General features: G+C 45.6%; 1 pseudogene; it reads left to right on the top strand.

Annotated features, from left to right (window-relative positions):
* Window positions 1-3,890: 3,890 nt before the first annotated feature.
* Window positions 3,891-4,618, top strand: LOC136309433 (synaptonemal complex protein 3 pseudogene; annotated as a pseudogene).
* Window positions 4,619-5,279: the final 661 nt, after the last annotated feature.

Raw genomic sequence — 5,279 nt, 5'->3', positions numbered from 1 at the left:
CAGGGCCTTGTTCATGCACAGATTTTTGTGTGAATGTAAATCTCGTATCTCTGGGATCAATGACCAGTAAGGCAATTGCTGGGTTATACGGTAGGGGCAATGTAGTTGTTTTTTTTATTTTATTTTATTAAATTTTTTTTTAGAGAGGAGAGAGAAAGAGAGAGAGAGAGAGAGAGAGAAGGGGGAGGGAGGAGCAGGAAGGATCAACTCTCATATGTGCCTTGACCAGGCAAGCCCAGGGTTTCGAACCGGCGACCTCAGCATTTCCAGGTCGACGCTTTATCCACTGCGCCACCACAGGTCAGGCTGTTTTGTTTTTTTGTTTTTTTAAGAAAATGCCAAACTTGTTTTCCAGAGTGGCTGTCACATTTCACGTTCCTACCAACATCATATGGGTGAACTACTTTTTTTTTTTTTTTACAGAGACAGAGAGAAAGTCAGAGAGAGGGACAGACAGGGACAGACAGACAGAAACAGAGAGATGAGAAGCATCAATCATTAGTTTTTTGTTGCATGTTGCAACTCCTTAGTTGTTCATTGATTGCTTTCTCATATGTGCCTTGACCGTGGGCCTTCAGCAGACTGAGTAACCTCTTGCTGGAGCCAGCGACCTTGGGCTCAAGCTGGTGAGCTTTTTGCTCAAACCAGATGAGCCTGCGTTCAAGCTGGAGACCTCGGGGTCTCGAACCTGGGTCCTTCCGCATCCCAGCCCGACACTCTATCCACTGCGCCACCGCCTGGTCAGGCTGAACTACTTTTTCCACATCCTCACTAGCATTTGCTGCTGTCACTATCTTTTTTGTTTTTTCCCCCTCTCTTCTGATTGGTGTGTGATATTTCCTGGCGATCTATTTTTGCATTTCCCTGATTGCTAGTGATGTTGTACATCTTTTCGGGGCTTATTTTCCCTCTGCGGATCTTTTTTGGTAAACTCTCTCGGTATTTTACTCCTTTTCTTTTTTTTTTCTTTTTTTTCTTTTTTTATTTTTCTGAAGCTGGAAATGGGGAGGCAGTCAGACAGACTCCCGCATGCGCCCAACTGGGATCTACCTGGCATGCCCACAAGGGGGCGATGCTCTGCCCATCCGGGGCGTTGCTCTGTCACGACCAGAGCCACTCTAGCGCCTGGGGCAGAGGCCAAGGAGCCATCCCCAGCGCCCAGGCCATCTTTTGCTCCAATGGAGCCTTGGCTGCCGGAGGGGAAGAGAGAGACAGAGAGGAAGGAGAGGGGGAGGGGTGGAGAAGCAGATGGGCGCTTCTACTGTGTGCCCTGGTCGGGAATCGAACCCGGGACTTCCGCACGCCAGGCGACGCTCTACCATTGAGCCAACCGGCCAGGGCCTCTTTTACTCCTTTTCTAATTGGGATATTTATTTTGCTGTTGAGAGATTCAAGAGTTCTTTATGTATCCTGCCACTGCAAGGATCCCTCACGTCCACCACTATTCCTTTGTTGGGTATGTAATCTGCAAATATATTCCACAGGCCATAGCTTGTCTTTTCATCCTCGTGATGGGATTGTTCACAGAGCAAATGCCTTCACTTTTACTGATGTCCCCTCGCTCACCTTTTCCTTTTATGGACTGTGCCTTTGGTGTCAAGTCTCGGAACTTTTTGCCAAGCCCTAGATCCCGAGGATTTATCATACTTTTGTTTCTAAAAGTTTGGCCCTGGCCAGTTGGCTCAGCGGTAGAGCGTCGGCCTAGTGTGCGGAGGACCCGGGTTCGATTCCCAGCCAGGGCACACAGGAGAAGCGCCCATTTGCTTCTCCACCCCTCCGCCGCGCTTTCCTCTCTGTCTCTCTCTTCCCCTCCCGCAGCCAAGGCTCCATTGGAGCAAAGATGGCCCGGGCGCTGGGGTTGGCTTCTTGGCCTCGGCCCCAGGCGCTAGAGTGGCTCTGGTCGCAACATGGTGACGCCCAGGATGGGCAGAGCATCGCCCCCTGGTGGGCAGAGCGTCGCCCCATGGTGGGCGTGCTGGGTGGATCCCGGTCAGGCGCATGTGGGAGTCTGTCTGACTGTCTCTCCCTGTTTCCAGCTTCAGAAAAAAAAAAAAAGTTTGACTATTTATATTATTTTCCAAACGTGCTCTCCAGCTCATCCAAAGACAGTGGCAGAGTGGCAGAGGTGCTATTGAGGGGGTTAAGTTCGACCCAGTCTGGTCACTGGTGAAGATAGAGGTCATGTACAATAGAGCAGTGGTCCCTAACCGTTTTTGGGCCACGGACCGGTTTGATGTCAGAAAATATTTTCACAGACCGGCCTTTAGGGTGGGACGGATAAATGTATCATGTGACTGAGACAAGCGTCAAGAGTGAGTCTTAGATGGATGTAACAGGGAATCTCATCATTTTAAAAAAAAATAAAACATCGTTCAGACTTAAATATAAATAAAACGGAAATAATGTAAGTTATTTATTCTTTCCAAGTGGCCCACGGACCGGTACCGGTCTGCGGCCCGGGGGTTGGGGACCACTGCCATAGAGGGTGAGAAAGCATGTGTGAGAGCGAGAACAAGTGATTCCTGAAAGCGTCTGAGCCTCGGTGTTTCTCCCTCTTTGACCTTGTACTTTGCACTTACTATAAATTGCTCCCCAAAGCCAGTGAGTTCCCTTCAGGAGAATAATTCAGACTTTCTCCCTATATCATTAGCAAGCAACAGAGATTGGCATTTCAAAGGACAAAAGTCCTTTCAACTCATCACCTTGATAACAGTGGTAGGAATGGAATAATAATTATAATGGTCAATAATGTAATTATAAATAATAATGATCTACCTTCGTCGGACATGTTTCAGTTATCACACTGAGCACTTTGCATTCATCCTCACTGGGTGCTCAGGGGAAGCCAGGGAGAATGTGCTGTTAGTGTTAATTCTCCTTTTACAGCTTTAGGCCAGGAAGGCTCTGTGCGGTGAGATGCCCTGCCAGGGTCATAGGCCTATAGTGAAGAAGACTGGGATTTTGAAAAATCATAGAGCACTAGAGGAGGTGTGTGTAAATCTTTTCAGGCTTCAGAGATGCCTTTGAAAATCAGACCTGAAGGTATCCACAAGATGTAGTATTTGTGCTGGGACAACTGGCTATTGCTACGTAAACATATGGACCTTTCCTTCCCACCGAGTTCCTTCCTTCCCAAGAAAGAACTCAGAATGGATCACTGACCTCAACAGAAGAGCCACAACCATAACAATAACAGAAGACATAGGGGTATTTTTTGTGTGACCTTGGATTTGGCAGTGGATTCTTATATATGACACTAAAAGCATGGCCAACAAAAGAAAGAATAAAGCACAAGCCAGCAAAGAAAAAATAGATATAGGCTCTGGCCGGTTGGCTCAGCAGTAGAGTGTCGGCCCAGTGTGTGGAAGTCCCAGGTTTGATTCTGCGTCAGGGCACACAGGAGAAGCGACCATCTGCTTCTTCACCTCTACCCCTTCTCCCTTCTGTCTCTCTATTTCTCTTCCTCTCCTGCAGCCATGCCTGGGTTGCAGCAAGTTGGCCTGGGGCACTGAGGATGGCTCCATAGCCTTACCTCAGGTGCTAAAATAGCTCAGTTGCTGAGCAACAGAGCAATGACCACAGAAGGGCAGAGCATCACCCCATAAGGGGCTTGCCAGGTGGGTCTTGGTCATAGTGCACATGGGAGCCTGTCTCTCTGCCACCCTGCTTCTCATTTAAGAAAAGAAATAGATATGCTGGACTTCATCAAAATTAAAAACAATTGGGCATCAAAGGACATCATCAAGAAAGGGTAATGACAGCCCATAGAAGTGAGGAAATAATTGCAAGTTACATATCTGATATAAAGTCTAGTTTCCAAAATATAGAGGGTGTTTCCTCAGAGGAGTGTCAGCAGCAAAGTGGATATGTCAGTCAGAAAATTTCTAAATATGGTGCCCTCCGGAAGAAACCACACCAATAAACCTCGGAAGACATCAGGTGTCAGAACCTTTGACCTTGAGAAAGAAGATAAAAAAGTTCTGACTAATTGAGAGGAGGATGTTACTGATGCGAAGACTCCGGTGATTGATAAGTTTGGGAAGAGAAGGATTTCTGCAGGAATAGTTGAAGATATGGGGGAGGAGGGGTGAAGTACAGAATATGCTGGGAAAACGTGGAGCTGACATTAACAATGCTCTTCTTGCAAAGAGAAAAGGACAAGCAATGTATAGCAAATGTATAGCTTCTCTCAAAGGCAGTACCCATAAAATTGAACATATTTGGAAAAACCCAACAAGATCAAAGGCAGCTGAACCAAGAACATTCTCAGCAGTTTCTGACTTTGTTTTAGCCGCAGGAGACAGATGTGCAGAAAGCTGAGGAACATAAAGGAAAACTAGCTAATGTGGTTCGACAGCAACAAAAGGTTTTTCAACAACCTAGAGTTGTTCAGAGCCAGGGGCTGAAAACAATTAAACAGTTCATGTGAACAGTTCACAAAGAGTACGGAGGACTTGGAGAAGGATCATGATCCTCCTCCTTACTGGAGCACAGAATGAACTTAAAAGAAAAATGGCTATGTTGCAAAAAACGAATTATGACGGACACTCAGCAGCAGGAGATGGCAAATGTCCCAAAATCTCTTCAGTCCCTGTTATTCTTAGAAGGGAGAACTTGAACCCGAGTAATATGATACAATTATAACATTAGCTAAGAGGCACGTTAAGTCTTTAGAGTGGTTCAAAAATTCTATTTTAAAATATTACACTGTGTTCATCATTAGCTTCAGTGCAAGCCTCCCTTCTGCTAACCTCCAACCAAATTCCAAAGTTAAAAAAAAAAATATATATATATATGTATATATATATATATATATATATATATATATATATATATATATGCTGGACCCCTCAGCTTGGGACCTGCGTGCAGTCACCCCAGGGAGGGCCTGGACCCCTCATCCTGGGGCCTGTGTGCCGCGGACCAGCGCAGCTTCCAAATAACGGTGCGGAATTAAGGAAACACACTTTGTCAGAACAAAACCGATGGGACCGGGAGGACTCATATATATATATATATATATATATATATATATATATATATATATATATATATAACTCTTACAGTTTAACAACAAAAAGACAAATAACCCAATCAAAATATGGGCAAAGAACTTTTTTTTTATTTTTTTTAATTAATTAATTTATTTATTTTTTGCATTTTTCTGAAGCTGGAAACAGGGAGAGACAGTCAGACAGACTCCCGCATGCGCCCGACCGGGATCCACCTGGCACGCCCACCATGGGGCCACGCTCTGCCCACCAGGGGGCGATGCTCTG

This window comes from Saccopteryx bilineata, chromosome 6 (genome assembly GCF_036850765.1).
Source record: "Saccopteryx bilineata isolate mSacBil1 chromosome 6, mSacBil1_pri_phased_curated, whole genome shotgun sequence".
In the NCBI taxonomy this organism is placed as follows: Eukaryota; Metazoa; Chordata; class Mammalia; order Chiroptera; family Emballonuridae; genus Saccopteryx; species Saccopteryx bilineata.
This window is presented reverse-complemented; position numbering and strand designations above follow the sequence as displayed.